Raw genomic sequence first — 16,315 nt, 5'->3', positions numbered from 1 at the left:
GGCCAGGCACGTGCCCTGTCTCAGTATCAATTTTCCAGTCCCCCTCCTGCCCCTGCTGTGCCTTCCTACCTCTTCCAGCCCTGCCCAGCCACAGGTACGATGCTTCACCAGGGGCATTGCTGTAGCAGCTCTGACCCCAACGGCACTGAAGGCACCCTGCCATAGGTGGGCTTTGCCTGTGGGTGACAGGGATGGTAACTGATGCCACTAGAAATCTCTTAACTCCACAGACCTTGGCTTTTGACAGCAGCGGCTGAAGTGTGGTGAGTCCTGTCCTGGACATCCAGCCTCAGTTTGAGTGTTTCCTGGGGTGCAGAACCAGTGATCCAGGAGAAGCGGCTCCTTGATTAGCTGTCTTCAGCACCGAGGACATGCAGCACTGAAAGGTGAAGGGCAGAGGGATGCCAGCCTGCAGCCCTGCTCACACCCTTCCTACCCGCAGGCTCACAGCACTTCGCAAAGAGGGAACCGTTGCGCCTTCGCTCTTTGCAAAGGAAATCACCGTCCCTTCGCGGCATGAATGGGGGACCCTTGTGAGATGCAGAATTGGCTGGCCCAGCCTCCCACTGCCTCTCAAGCAGCAGTTACCCCTGACACAGCTGACTGGCTCAGCTCCCTGATGTGGCTACAGTTCCTCTGCACCGGGATGCTAACTACGGGAAAATTGTCGAACCCACAGCCAACAGTTTCTCCAGGTAAAGGCTGGAGGCTGCTCTGCACCAGGTCACCACGCCGGGCTGGGCACACATCCCCGGGGGAGGCTGTGAGCGCCAGCAGAGGAGAGTGCCTTCACAGCCTCTTGCCTGTAGCCAAAGCTGCTCCAAATGAACGAACCCTCTGTAGTTATGGATGGGACTATGTGGGAAGGGGGGCCTCTCAGGCAGCTGAATGAAAGCAGATTAAGGTAGCAAGTGTATTTATATGAATATGAGCTTAATCCACTAACCAGATCAATCAAAGCTGCAAGTGATGCTTTTCCCCTGGAGTGCCTTGCTATTCCTGCGCCTGTTCCTACATCACTGCAGGAAAAGCAGCTTTGCCTGGCATATACAGCAGCTGCCCTCCTACATCTGGACCCGCTTTATCTATGCAGGCCAGCCACAACCCTAATTTCCAACCATATTAACGAGCAATACTGTAGATTGCTATGAGGGACCTGTGGCCATGCCAGGTATGGCAGGAAGGCCTCACTTCTGAGTTGGAGCACCAATATAGTCGGGATGTGAAGTCTTGCAAAGCAGGGCAATTTAGAGATCTCTCTGTGCAGTCCTGGTCACTTATCACACTTATGCTGAATTATGCTTCACTTACACAACCTCTAAGGTTGCCACTCCAGTGAGGCAAAGCCAGCTCTTATGCTAATTTGACTATTTGTTAGTCTAATAACTCTTACTTGCATTTACTGTGCAGCTTAATATTGTCAACACTCCTTAATTTCAGTGTGAGAGTGCTTTTACAGTGAATAATAACAGTAGAGGTTAATTTGCAGAACTGCAACTTTCCAACAGGCCCATATCCGTGGAGTTCATAGCTGGAGAGATTTGTACGTCATCACACACGACCTCATGCACACCGCAGGCTGCTTACCCGGTTACTTCTGCACCAGGTCTTGTATTTGACTTGGCCATATCTACCAGTTTCTTCATCGCGGAGAACATCTGTATTTCCAGATCACTTGTGAGCCCTGCTGAACCTCCCGAGACCATGTCTCTCCGTGCCCCGTGCCCGCAGGTCCACGCTGCCTTACCTCCCAGGTATGCTGAGTGGCAGGAGACATTAGAGAGCAGGCAGCATACAGGACATGAGCTCAGAGAGTTTAACTGTGAATCAAAGCGCTGGATCGTTAGAGCCAGTTCAGAACAAGGTTTAAGGATTTTAAGGGTCCCTGTTTGGAAATATACATTAGTTGGTTGTCTGTGTCATAAATCTCCCCATTTATCCTGCTGGAGCTGGATGAATAATTGAAGAGAGGTTTGTGGCTAATTGATTTGCTGATCAGTGGAAAGAAACCATGAATAATTTATCTGACGAATATTATTCAACCATCCGTAAAGCTGGTCAGTTACTGAAAATAATTAGGTGCAAACACTCAATTTTTCAGCTGATGGCTTTGTCCGTTTGCAAACGCACCTCACACTTCTCGCTCTCCAGCGTGGATCCCTGCAGATTTCTCCTTGGCTTGGTGCAGGGGCTGCTCTTCAAAACAACCTGAGCACTTCACCATGGCTCTTCTGCCCCATCCCCTACTTCATGTGCCACTGGCAGGAGCTCTTTTCTGCTTCATCCTCATATTGGAAAGCTTCCCCTTCCTCCCCGTGTCCTTGCAAGTACGGGTCCTCTGAGTTGCACCGAACTTTCAAAGCAGGATTCAGCAAACATCCTCCACGCGGGATCAAGGCGTTTAGCAGCTTTGCTGGTGGAAGGGGAAAATGCAAGCGCGTATGTGCGTGACACCATCTGCTCCTGGCTCTTTTCGAGTGGCAGCTTTACTATGTTGGTTTAGTCCCATAAAGGTACCTGTGCATCCAGCTTTGAGGGCAGAGATGCTGCCCCTTGCCTGCACGGCTGGGCCAGCGAAGGGACAGAGCAGAGGGCTGGGGCGAGCACGGCAGGGGAGGAATAACCCACACCAGCTTCCAGACATGCCAGAGCAGAACCAGGCTCCAATTCCACTTTTAAGTTTAAAACTTTAAGCAGGCCACGTAAGCCTGTCATTTTTCCTGCATCTGTATGACTCCTGGTCCTCCCTTTGCAGGCATCCCTTGCAGCACCTAGTGTAGCAAGCAGGCAAGACCTGCACAGCCACTTCTTCTGGGTTCCAAAAAAAAGAGGAAAAAAAAAGACTTTGGGGTTTCTCTAGGATTGCTGTTTATTTTCCAGTTCTTGCATGTTAAGATTTCTGAGAAAACAAACAATCTCTGGAGGCTGGTTGATGTTATTTGCCTTCTAGCAGAAATCCTATCAGATTCTCCTGTGGTTCACAGAGCCGGCAGGGGCAGCTCCCCTCCCTCCTCCTTTTCCATCCCCAGGCAACACACAGGCACCCTCCCCATTGAATTAACATCATCTTTCCCCCGGAGCATCCTCTCTGAGTGACTTCCTGGGCTCACAAGCAGTCGCAAATTTGTTGTCTCCATAGTTGGGGATACCGAGCAGCAGGATCCAGGAGCTGCCTGGCACGTGTGCGCTCCTGTGCCAGGCTGCTCTCATTTGGGAATGAGAATATCCTCTTCCAGTTGAACCTGGGACGATTCAGAAACCCCTACAGAAGTCCTACTATGTTTAAGTTTGATGGAAATAGGACGCTTGTCTGAGCACATGAGCTTGCTGTCCCCATTCGGGTGCAGAGAGCTCCCTCCCTGTGGGAGCCCCACGAGTTTGTGCCGGCATCTGCAAGCCTTGAGCAGTTTGCGGGAGTGATTTTGTGGAGAGCTCAGAGGATGCCCAGCCTTGAGCAGGGCCAGCGAACGCCCCTGAACGTGAGCTGGCGCTGCTGCTGTCGCCTCGGAGGGCTGCTGCTGCAGTCTGCGCCCGCCTGCTCTGCAGGAAGTTCACAGCCTGGGACCGGGGGGCTAATTTCATTATGCAATGTCTGTAGCCAGAGTCAGGAGTTTAATTATGTCTTTCCTTTTCTTGCTGGCTCTCAGCAAAGCCACGTCTGCTCTGCTCTGTGCGATGCTCAGCCGTGCCTGCGAGAAAGTGGGCTTGTTACACAGCAGGGAGGTGGGGGACGGAGGCTGCAGATCTAAGGGTTTGCAGTTGAAGTCCCAGCTTACCTCCGGCCGCTGGTCACTGATGCCAGGCTGGGAATTTGCATGTGGTCCTTACGGCCCAGAGAGAGGGGATGTGCACAGTCCTCTGGGCCTGGGACCCCAGCTCCCCTGGTGCCTCGGAGCATCCCCCCGCGCTGGGCTGCAGCAGCTCCATCGCTGCGTGCAGCCCATGAGGGTCAGGATGCACCCTGCGACGGCAGCTCTTCCAGGCCACCTACAACTAGTGCCGGGGGACCAGCCAACACCCCTTCTCCTTCCTTCTCTCTCTCTCGGGGCTGTCGTCCCCCAGGACTCTGCATGCTGCCAGGGATGGCTAACCCTGGCTGCTGGGGAGCTGGGGCTGCCAGGGCTGCTCCACCACCTGAATTTATGGTGCTTTAATGTATTCCTCCCTTCCCCTTGCAGCAGATGCTCCATGTAAATCAGCGCCACAGATGAGCCACGCTGCTCTACACCAGCTGGGACTTCTGGCCCTGGAAGACTTTGTTGTGGCCTCCAATAAATACTGTGAGGCATTAACCCAGGCTGAGCTGCCTGCCAGCCCACCCCATGTACACAGAGAGTGTCCTGCAGCCTGTGCCAGAGTCGGGTGAGCCAGGATGATCCTGAGAGCAATGGAGAGGAGATGTCTCGTGTGTGCACATCCTTTTGCCCGGGGGGGGGGTGGGAAAGGGGTGTGAGAGAGATATCCTGGATACCCACCCTACCTTGATGCCTTTATCTTTGCAACCAGCTTTGGAGAGAGCCTGCCTGGAAGCAACGGCAGTGATGCATGGGTATTTTTCACCTTCAGATTCGCTGTTGAGCTTGTGTAGGTGGAGGATGGGCTTAATGGTCCAGACTTAGCAGAAAGAAAGCGGAAAGTTTGCTCAAGACAACCTAATTGATCTTAATGAGACAGGAAGGGCTTTGTGCTGCAAACACCAGTGTTTGTTTTGTGGGTTTTATGCGATTTCTGGCTGGGTTTGATTACTCTGGGGAAGTCCTCTGGCCTAATAAACAGAGCCATAGGGAATTAGCCCTGATAATTTCAGATGCTGCTCTCAGCCCGAAACAGCACAGCGTTCCAGGGTGGAAACAGAACCGGGGGCTGGGGGGGGGGGGGGGGGGGGGGGAGATAATTGCAAATGGATTCAGTTAGTTCCCAATTACCAGACAGTTTGGGCTGCTCTGGTGGGTGGGCAGCGGCCAGGGCTGGGTGCCCAGGGAGAGGGCACAGCGGGCAGCGTCCTCGAGTGGGGCGACACCGAGCACACTAGGGCACCCAACGGGGCCTGATGCTCCCAAAGAGCCAGGAAATTGTCTGTGGAAAGCATTGTGGGTTTTTTTCCCCAGTTGATAATGATGAAAGCGGTTGTTTTCAGAGGGAAAATTCTTTTTCAAACCCCGGGCATTTGAATTGTGACTTTCCTAGAAAATGGTGTAATTCCTGCTTTCCTCTAAACTGAAAAATGGCACCACAATGTGGTTTTGTGCTTGTTTTTTATTGGTATCTCCTTAAATGGAAGGGGAAAAAATGGCTTGAATCTCACAGCTGCTGCTGAAAAAGTGGTTCTCCGGAGAGCAATGTTTCCACTGAGAGGTTTCTTCATGCCTGTTAGCGGCTGCCTGTCCCCGTGGGCTCCCTGGGGTGCATCCATGTCCAAACCTGCCCCAAGAGAGGGCTGGGGCGAGGAGGTGGCCGAGCTCACACCAGTGATGCACCTTGTTCCGGCAGCCATGGCCTCAGCCGTGGCCGAGAAATGCCCCCGAGATGCCCAGACCTGGCATGCCTTGGGAAAATGAGCGCGGAGCCGGTGCCCAGCTCCTGCTGCTGTTCCCGACACCGCTTGCTGCACCCTCGCCGGGAACCTCCCTGCTCGTCCCCCTGGGCACCCCCCGGCGTGGTGCCCCCTCCTGCTGCTGTTGGTGCCAGGGGAAGGCAGGCACTGCCCTCAGAGGGACGCCAACCATTTGAGTCAAGCGATGCCTTCTTAGGGCAAGGGGAGGAGTTGCTGGAAACACAGCAGTTTCTTAGCGCTTTCCTTCTAGACAAGCAAAATGTGGAGACAAATCACGGCAAGCTCTCCTTGCTTCCATCAGTAGGAGGGAAAAGAAAATGCTCATTTGTCTTTTTTTTCCCCCTTTCTTTCTTCTTTTTTATCCCTTTGCAAACAAAACACACTAAAAAGAGTCTCCCTCCCTGAAATTCCTTCCCTCTCCTCCAAACCCATCCCTGTGGATACGGTGCGTGGCCGGTACATGGCTCTGCACAGCTGCAGAGCCAGGGCAAAGCCACCTCGCCATCGTCCCCAGCCTGTCCTCGCTGCTCGGCCACCCGCCAGAGACATGCCAGTGCCCCAGGGACAGGCAGAGTCACGGTGGCAGCGGCTGAGCAGCGCCGAGGGGCTGAGTCACAGGGAAGCCATGCCTCTGCATCCCAGGGAACATCATGGGAAGAGTGGAGAGGGAGATAAAGATTATTTATAGCTGCGAGAGCAATTATACGGAGCGGGCATAGAGGAGCTGGCAGGCTGCCGGCTGTGCAGGAACGGTCACCCCTGGGAGGCGGTGGGATGGGGGTCTGGGAGCTCACAGGGGGCCGGGGGGGCAAGGCTGTTCCTGCCGGGGCTGGGGCATGCCCTGGAGCATCTGGCTGGCTGCGCTCCGTAGGAAAATCAGGAAGAGTTACTGTCCGCCTCTGCCTTTTCCATGTCAGTATAGCTCTGGATTACGGTCCCCAGCTCCCTGTCGCTCGGCTTCCTTCAGAGCTTGAAAAAGCCCCTTTGCTGTTTTCTTGCCCCCTTGGACCAGGGATTTGTTCTGCTCATCGCTTTTGCTTCCCAGATCAATTTGCTGTGTTTCACATTGATTGCTGTCTATTTTCCCACTCTGGCTGTTGGTGGATTTTGCTTTTTATTGCTAATTACACTTCTTGCTCCTCTGCTGGGGGAAATACTTCCCAGTTCGTTTTTAACTGATGTTAGGCATGTTAAACAATATTTACCAGAGATAAATATTTTTAAATCAGTGGCTCTGGACAGGCTTCTGGTGGCTGCTTTGGCTTGCAGCTCTTGCCAGAAGCTGGTGGTACCCTGAAATACTCTCTCGTACCCAAACCCGTCAGCACTGAGACGAGGCCACGGTCTCACTGTGCAATTTATGGTTGGAGACCAAACGACTGTATGGGGAATGCACAGCTGGAGACCGTGCGGGCGAGACAACAGCTCCCTACAGAAGCCCAGGCAGCTGCAAAGTTGGGTTATATTTCATTTCAAATGCCTGGAAGGTTCCTGTTTGATTTCTGGCATGATTTCAGACTGAGAGCTAATAGGGGTACAGTTGAGGTACACCTAAGGCTCTTTGCAAACAGCGTACAGGCACTTGCTGGGCTTTTCAGGAGAAGCTGGGGTGGTGCCGATTTCTTTGTTCAGCGAGATGGAGAGGTCCCAGGCGGGAGGAAGGCCAGGGGAAGGGAGGGTTGCACAGCCCGTAATGACTCCAGCACCATGCACACCGCAGGCAGGGCTGTGGGCAGGCAGGCTTCAGGCAGCAGCACGGCCCCTGAAAGGACAAACCGCCCAGAAATGGCTTTGGAGGCAACTGATGGCCTTTCAATGTGTTTTAGAAAGAGACAAATGATTCAGGCCCAGAGCTGCAGAGGAGCAATTTGGATAACAAGAACTTCTGTCTGATGAGATAGATCTGTCAGCTAAGGTTTATTAATCCAAAACCCCGGCTGAAGCTGTCAAGTCAATCAAGGACCGGAGCTGCTGGCCTTGCTCCTCGCCCTGTGGGTCAGCCAGCTTGGCAAGGTGAAGGCATGGGAAGGCTCTGCACATCATCCTTCCTTTCCCTTGGGTTTTTTTTTTTTAGCCATTGGAAAACTTAAAAAAAAGAGGTTGGGAAATCTCGCCAAAGTCTCCGTTAAAAGGCTGCAAGCTCAAGCTTCAGAAATTAGGCAAGGCTAGTTTTATGGTAGTCAGTTTGACCTTCGTTCTGCCCCCATTTACTTTACGATGCAGTGTTTAGTTAAATGATCACTTACTCCTTTCTCCTGGGGCTTTTCTCTCATTCCAGTGCACATGGAATGCACAAAATTAAAGTTGCGCAGGAACCACAAATCTGGCCTTTCCCAACATTTGAGTACTTAACTTGCCGCCTGAGCAATGTTTTTTTAACAGAGCTTTTTGTCCGTAGTATCTTAAATAATTTGGTATCGGTTCCATTCCCACAGAATTCATCAGATAATTAGCTCTTGGTTATAAGTGAGCAGCATATAGCATCGTTACCTTGCCTCCCCTAATGCGAGGCTTTGCATGTCACCATGGCTCGGTTTTTCTATTAAAGCAGACTGGTTGGTAAATGCCCCAAGAGGCTCTCTTGAGTCACATGCTGCAGACCAGGCTTCTATATTAAAAACCCATTTAAAGTCCCCCAGCAAAATGTGTGAATCAGAAAAGTTAAATTGTATTAATTCGCTCTTGAATGTCCCAAGGATAAGCAAGCCCAGGATGCTGCTCTCTGTTCCCATACACTGCTCCGTGCTAATGCGCGCTAATTTTCCTGGGGAGCTGGAGATACCGCTGTTGAGCAGTGCTCCTACAAATAGGTTACTGGAGCTTTGTGCAGGAAAAATGGGTTTATTTTCTGAGGAGAGGATGGTGAATTTGCATCTCAATGAATACTTTTTCCTTGAAGGAATTTTCTGTTGTAGGAGTAATAAATTCTTCTCGTGGGTAAACTGCTCCAACCGTCTCACCTGTGGGATGTGTGTCCCTAACCCTCGCAGCCTCATCACGAAGGTGCTGGCAGGGAAACCCTGGCCTGGCCAAAGGGTGCTATTAAAAGGCAAGGAGTGAAGACAAGCTATCCATGCTCTGTGAACTGGGTTCATTGCACAAGTAGATGGGCTGGAGACAACCGGTACGATGGGCAAAGCTGCCCGGTGTCTACCTGAGGCTGAAAATGCCACAGCAGCTGGAGCCGAGGAGGGGCCATGGGGAGGGGGGTCATGAATTGTAGCTGCATGGGAAGACACGGCTCTGGAAAGGAGCAGATAATCACGGTGGTGATGAACTGCATGAATCATTTAGGGGGATGTAATCTTGCGCCATATGTTATGTGTCAGTACGTGGAGAACGTGTCACATCCATTAGGATAATAATTGCACAGTTCATCTTTTTTGGGAAAAAAAAAAAATTTCTCTAGACTCAGCAGCACTTGCAGGGCAGAGATAGGCTGCCTGCAGCACTGCGTTCCTGTGGCGGAGAGACTGGGTACCAAGGGCAGGCGCTCAGGGAAGCATCAGGCTGTGTCAAAGGAGAGGAGAGGGAAACAGCTGGGTGGAAAGGGAGCTGAGGGTAGGAAATACTGCTTCAGTAGGCCAGGAGGGCTAAATAAAACATGAGCTTTTCTGTGGGCATCTGCAAGGAGGTCAGGATGGATGCCAGGCCCTGGGTGTAGGAAAGCCAAAGGCTTTTGCACACACATCTTCCTCATTTTCAGCCAGAAATGCTTCGGCCTCTGAATTTTCTTAAGCCTTTTCCGTGAGATTAAAACCTCCCTGCTGCTAGAGATGCCCTCCTTGCTAGGGCTCTGCAGCCGTGATCGGTGCCCCTGCCCTTCTGCAGCACCCTGGAGGGCTGTGCCGGAGAGCCTTGCGGAGCAGGGCGGGTTGCACTGGCACGGGGTGAGCGGCTGCCGTCCCCGAAGGAGCCCACGCACTGCGGGGCGGTGTGGGGGCCGGCAGCCGCGCAGGCAGCAGGCAACCCCTGCGGGCATTACGTGCAGAAGGGGTGGCCGCAGCCGAACCGCCCTGCCAAGGTGCGCCGGGTGCCGCGGCTCCGGGCAGGAATTAGTTTTCATTAGCAGTTTTCCAGGCTTTTAGGCAGCCAAGCAGCCATGCCTGAAAGACTCTGGGGTGAGCTGTCATTATTGCACAAAGGTAGCTAAGCTCCCAAATCCTATTAGTGGAGAGGGAAGAGATGCTGCGAATGGCCTGAGGCAAGACAACATCCAGCTGTGACAGCCAGGGAAGGGCAGCGTCACCTTCCTGCACACCTTCCCTTATCCCACACCTCGCCTTACCCCACACCGGCAAGGCTGATCGTTTTTTCTCCCCCAGGCCAGCTGACCTGATGCAGCCTGCATCCTTCCAAAACTACCCAGCATCCGTGGTACCCACCATCCCCACTGGGGACTGCCCATATCGCCCACCTCCTGCCACCGTCCCCCGGGGCTCCTCTGCCCACTCCCCGCTCCGTGAGTGCCTTTATACATCAAGGAGCTAAAATCCAGCCCCCTGACTCCCCCGTCAAGCAAAGCCATGGCTGTGGCTCTCCTCTGCTGACTTACATTGGCTTGGCGGGTGAAGGTTACTGTGCAAATTAACTATATTTAGCCCTCCAGGTTTTTGTAAGACACTTGATTCAAGCATTACATGACATTTCGATTTTAAAAAATACCGCTGCCTAACATCAATAAAGCGTAAGTTAAGAGGCAGAAAAATTGGCCAGGCTAGAAATTGCCATCAGCAGGGAGTCATCACCCACGGCTGCCACCGCCGACCCAGGGAGGCCTCCGGGCTGTCCCACGCCGCGGGCAGGGAGCGATGCCCTGCGATGGGCAATGCCCAGGAGCAGTCCCGCAGGCACGCATGGGCCCTCGCACACACACACAAGGATGCTCAAGGGGACAGGGCCACTTCTTTGCTCCAGGAGACTGAAGGAGAGCTCTTGTGCACTGCCTTTCCTGTCTTGTGCTGTCCGTCTCGTGCTGCCTGTCCTGCTGCAGGAGCCTCCTGCCTGTCTTTGTGCAAGTCCTGCTAACAGGGCTCGCCAAGGTGCTTCCAATTTCACGGCTCTAATTTATCCCCCCTGGTCCTCCTCCTCTCCAGCGGCACAAGCCCATAAGGCTTTTAAAAGCAGCACCGAGAGACCTTCAAAGAGAAATGTCCCCTGCAGCGAGCGGGCACCGGCACCTCTTCTTTCCAAAAATCGTGGCAGTGAGAGATGCTGAATCCTTTCCGAAATGAGAAGCCCTGTGGGGCAGACCTGTGCATGCGTGATGCCAGCTGGCACTGGGGAGCGGGATGGGGAGCGGGTGCCTGCAGCCCCAGAGATGGTCCACTGCCTCCCCAGCGCCAGGGAGAGAGAGCATCACCCCAGGCTGGGGATGCCTCTGCTCAGCTCACACGCCATCGCCTTCCACACTCCAGCATTGATTTTTAGGTCCAAAGGGCTGAAAATAATCACACAAGGGAACGGTAGGCTGACTTTTCTTTCCAAGCAATTTTTATCCTTCTCTGATTGCCTGGAGTGTCCCTTCGATCTTCTTGTGATAAACTGCCAAAAAAAAGCTAGTGGTGTTTGCCATTTCTATATCCTTCTTAATGGCAGAGCACTGCAAAGGGCTTAACAAGCCCCTCCACATGACACGGGGGAATGGTGGCTGTCTTGCATCTCCAGCTCCCAAACTGGGGGGACTGGGAAATTTTTCATTTGCCAGAAGTTCCAGCAGAATTTTTAAGAAGAAAATGCCATTAACCGGAAGGAACCGTGGCCGTGGCTGGAGCTGTAGAGCAAGGACTAGCTGGGAGTTTGCCAAGGAAATGTACGCTCATTGGAGACGTGTGGGGCTCCCTTTTGGGTCCAGAACCCAGACCAGGATTTTGGGGAGCAGACACCAACTTCACACCATCCAGAGCCCTTTTACTTTGCATTTCCCACCCTGACAGTGCAGTCGAGGCTGGCAGCAGGGGAGGACAAAAGCACAGACAGCTCCAGCGAGCTTTCTGAGGCTTTCCGCATGTTATACTCTCCAGAAAGTGATTTTCACCCCATAGCAAGTTCGAGGGAGCATGTCGCGCAGCGAAGAATTACAATAGAATTGAATTATTCTGGCGCGAGAAATTTTTCTCCTTGCCATTTGTCAAGCTTTCTGCATCTTGTTCCAAAGCAAAGAAAAATCACCCAGCCATGCATCAGAAAGGGGAAAAACTATAAAACCTCTACAATATGTGTGTTGGATGGCACAGCACCCAAGCAGCCCCCAGGGTGCTCCGGCTGTCTGCCGGGCTGCTGGCACCCCCCCAGCCCATCCCCCTGGTGTCATGCCTCTCCGACCCCAGTGCCAGGTGATTCCTGACAAAATAATCTGCAGCAAAATAGCTGATGTATAACATCGGGCAGGACGGTCCTGGGTGAGGCTTCTTCCAGGGGAAGGTTTATTTTGCCCCCATGGGGACTGGAGGTGGGGTGGTATTGCAGAGGTTGTGCTCTCCTGAGCACCCCCCCTCCATACAGCGTGCCAGGGAAGACTCACCTGCAAAGATGAATTTCATATTGATTTCTATAGCTAGATGCCCGGTCTACTGCAATTGTTTATTAGGGAGCTGAGCAGCACATGGCGACAGGAAACTGCAAGGAGGATTTGAACTGCAGAAGGGTTTTCTGAAAATCCAGGAGAAACTCCTTTTGGCACAGATCTGATAGAAATAACTTGGATTTTGTTAGCAATATAGGGAAATGAAGAAAAATCGCTGCCCTTCCCTCCTCCGCCCAAAAAAGTCATTTTGAATTGGTCAAACTTTGTGAAACTGGAATGAAAGGGAATTTAGCTTGCATTTTTTACTTTTTTTTCCCCCAGAAAAGTCTTGGAGAAAAAATGAGTCAAAGATTTGCCAAAGTACACTGAGATTTATTTCCTTTGGAAAGCAGAAATCTAAATTTTGACTAGATATTTGACCACCCGATGCCATCCCCAGACCTGCTCCATCAAACCGAAGCGGGCAGCATTCAAATGAAAGACACCTCTGAATGCCATCCATCTCTCTTTCTGCCTTTGCCGTCTGCGCCGCTGGGCCATGTCCTACCTACACTCAGGCCCTGAAAACCCAATTTTAGCCTTAGGGAAGTCCAGATCCCACCATGCATTCTCCCTCCGCGCCGTCACACCCAAAAATGGAGGAGACAAGAGGCTGGGATGCGCCCGGTGCCTTGCTCCTGCTCGGGAAATTCGGGGGCTGCGGAGAGCCCATGGGTGCTTCTGGGTATGGCGGGGGAATGCTCGGAACCCCAGACCTCGGTCTCTGCCTGAGCCCTCTCCGGATTCTCCTGCCCTGCCCTATCCTGCTCCTTCGCAGGTCCTCACCAGGGCAGCGCCCTGCGAGCAACCCGGGCAGCGGGTGCACCCGCTCCTCCTGCAGCCCCCACCAGTTTGCACACTGCGTAAGGGTTTTTTGCCCACCTGTACTGGGGTTTGTTAAAGTATAAAGGAAAAGCCACCGAGAAGGAGGAAAATACTCTGCTCTAAAAGATACAGCTGCAGAGATGGGGAGCTTTGTAAGGTACGTGTTTCTTCTTTCTTCTGAAGTGAGATTATACCCAAATTCATGTCTTCCTCCAGAAGATTTTGATGAAATAGCATTTTTTCGATGAAATGACTGTCTCAAAATGTGTCCAGCCAACTCCATTCTGCTTTACCACGTCTGTTTTATCTGTGAATACTGCTTCTCTCAACAGATCAAGGACTTCCTTTCTATTCCCTTTTTTTTTTTTTTGGCCTAGAAAAGGTCAAAATCATAGAGTCTGTTTGAACTTTGTAGAAGAAGCTGTATTGGACTTGGCATATGTCATCAGGGGTGGAGGAAGCAGCGAGACGTGGCTCAGTGGCTGGATGGGTGAAGGGCTGGGGAACGGGACGATTCAGCCCACAAGGCAGCTCAGAGCAGAGCACTGAGTGGGGACCGAGGTGACTCCAGTGGCACTGGGTCCCCTCACCATCCCCTCCTGCCACGCAGCCCAGTCACCATCTCTGGCCCCCTCCACTCATTAGATGCACTCGTTAGTGCTGCTGGAACCGCAGCGCTGATCGCGGCCGCTGGCCCCACTGGAGCGTTTGTAGGGGCAGATAAGGAGCCACACGCTTGCTCAATCCCATCAATCACAGTTCTCAGTGGCTTCTGCAAACCTTGGGGACCGGCCACAAGCGTGGCATTTGCCCAGGGTCTGTGGGAGGTGAGGTGCTGCTCCCTGGCCAAGGAGAGACCGAGCCCCGCAGACCTCCCACCCGCCAGCCCCCCTGTGCCCCCAGCCTGCTGCCTTTGGGGCTGTTCACGGTGTAGGGGGGGGGGCTCCTGTTGCAGATGTAGCACCCCACCAGGTAGCTAAGGGCAGCCCCCTAAAACACGGGCAGAAGGAGCAGAATATCAGTGACACCGGAAACCTTAATCCTTGCCTTGCAAAGGGTTGACTTCACATCTTAAAGGTTTCTTCCCTGCCCTTCAAGCTCCCGGTGCCACCCACAGTACGGTTCATCTGTCTTTGAGCCGAGGCTGCCTGCACGGTGCCAGCTGGCAGGAGTTCCCTTTGACAGCCCGAATCTGTCAGCAGCCAAATACCTTGAACTCCGGCAGGCATTGCTGTAGATATTAAAGAAAAAAAAAGGGGCTGTCCTTTCAAAGATTTTTTTTCTTAAAAAGAAAAGAAAGCCACAAGCCTTTTTCCTGTTTAAAAAAAAAAAAAAATTTTAAAGTCAGTGCTTTTTGCTTTGTTCTGTTTAATGCTGTTCTTAAAAATTGCTTTTCAGAACGGTGCTTTGCCCCGGCCCAGCAATGGTACCCAGGGCCAGGCTCTGCCTCAGCACCTCCCTGGTTTTTCGGGGTACAGAGCCGGACAAGTCAACAAATCTCTGCTCTTTTGCTCCTCTGACAATTTTGAAGAGTAGGAGTGACCTGTCACAGTTATTTTGTGTCAGTGTCAACAGAACATAGCACTTCTTCAGACTTTTTGGTGGCTCGGAAATAGCAAATAAATTAATAATGTCATTTACCTTTATGCAATAAACCATTTTCTTGACTCTCAAATGAGAGAGGCTTTCAGATGTGACTGGTTTGTCACTAGTGTTTACATTTTCCTTTGAACGGAACCAATAATTCTGTTGCTTCAAATTAAAAAAGAAAAAGGAATTATTACATATGGGGGTTTTTTGCAACTGAATACTTCACCCTTTTTTTCTCTTTTTTTGGGGGGAGGAGGCAAGTCCAACTTTCCAAATTCTCCTCCAAGACATTTGGCCAAAGGTTTCCCCCAGCCCTGGGCAGCAACGCACAGGAACCCCTGGCTGGGAACGCGATGCCAGGAGCTTCGCCACTGCCTTCCCTGACTGCCAGTGCCACCCCTCCATCCCCTCCATCCCCTCCATCATCCCCTCCATGGCCTCTCCCAGCCAGCCCTGGGGAAACGCTACTGCTTCTCGGAGGTTGCTGGCACGCATGCCGTAGGAACCTCTGTGCCTACCAAACCTGCTCTCAGATAAGCGAGAAATACATGTTAATCTCATCACCAGTGTCCTGTAAGAGCAAATATTTAGCTAATGAAATCAAGGTAAGGAAAAAAGAGCTAGTTTAAAATAGAGCCGAGCAGGCTTCATACAAATGACATCCTTCCCAAAAGCAGTGTCGTTCTCTGAGCCGATGGAGACATCATGTCCCCAGCACGGCACCTCTGCCTGGCTGTGTATCTCAGCCCACTGGAGACCGAGCACAAGGGACCTTGACGCAACTTTGAGCCCCAAACCCAGCAATCACCTGCTTTCGCAGCGGAAAGGCCGTTTGCATCGCCTCCCTCCGCAGACACCACCATCCCTGGCAGAGCCAGCCCTGGGGAGCGCGCCGACCCCCCGCCCTGCCATAGGGCAGCCTCGGGTCCGGCTTGCGTGGGTGCTCGGCTCCCGGCAGTGCCGACCACTCTTGCTCCAGTCCCCCCGGCTGTGGTTCGGATGGCTCCTCACCAGCACTCTCCCTGCGTTGGCTCCTGCCCCTGTCCCTCATCGCCCTTCATCCCCCAGGGCTCATTTCTCCCTCTCCATGGGTACATGCAGCTCCAGCGTAGGACCCTCACGGGTGTTACTGGTGAGAACTGGTTGGGACATGTTTATTGGGAAGTGTATGTGAGGTTTGTAGTCAGAAAACCCCAGTTATCCAATGAAACCTCACATTTTTTATCAGCACTCAGCCTTTGCTTTATTGTTTGTGCTCACAGAGCAGGACCAAGCAGACCCACGTGCCAGAGGTGACGCTTGGGAGGCATGAGCCTTTCCAGAGCCTGAGTGCACCAGCTCCAAGCAGCCATGGGCAGGGGCAGAACAGGGTCTGTCCTGGTGCTCAGCCCCCATCCATCACCCACAGGCGCCAGCATCTCCCCTGGGGTTATTTCTATTGGGCTGTGCTGGCTCGACTCATTAAGCTTGATGTTTTCTCCCTGCATTTCAGGTCTCTCTGGAGCCCCAAATCACACCTCTCTGAGGATCAAAAGAGCCATCGCTCTGTTGCATTCCCTGCCAGGACCAGCTCCCCACATCCCTTACGGACCCCAAGCAACAAATGCGAGGGACTGTCCCTAGGGAAAGCAAGAGCAGAGCCTTTCCTACAGAACTGGCCTTAACTACACACTAAATTTGGGTTAATTATGAACACATGCTCCAAGATAAAACTTCAAGGAAGAGCTGAGCATCAAATACACAATGAATCTAATTAACGTGAACACAGCTAATTAGATTTG

The sequence above is a fragment of the Gymnogyps californianus genome, chromosome 8 (assembly GCF_018139145.2).
Source record: "Gymnogyps californianus isolate 813 chromosome 8, ASM1813914v2, whole genome shotgun sequence".
Taxonomy (NCBI): domain Eukaryota; kingdom Metazoa; phylum Chordata; class Aves; order Accipitriformes; family Cathartidae; genus Gymnogyps; species Gymnogyps californianus.
The sequence above is the reverse complement of the archived record's forward strand: the minus strand, read 5'-3'. Positions refer to the sequence as shown.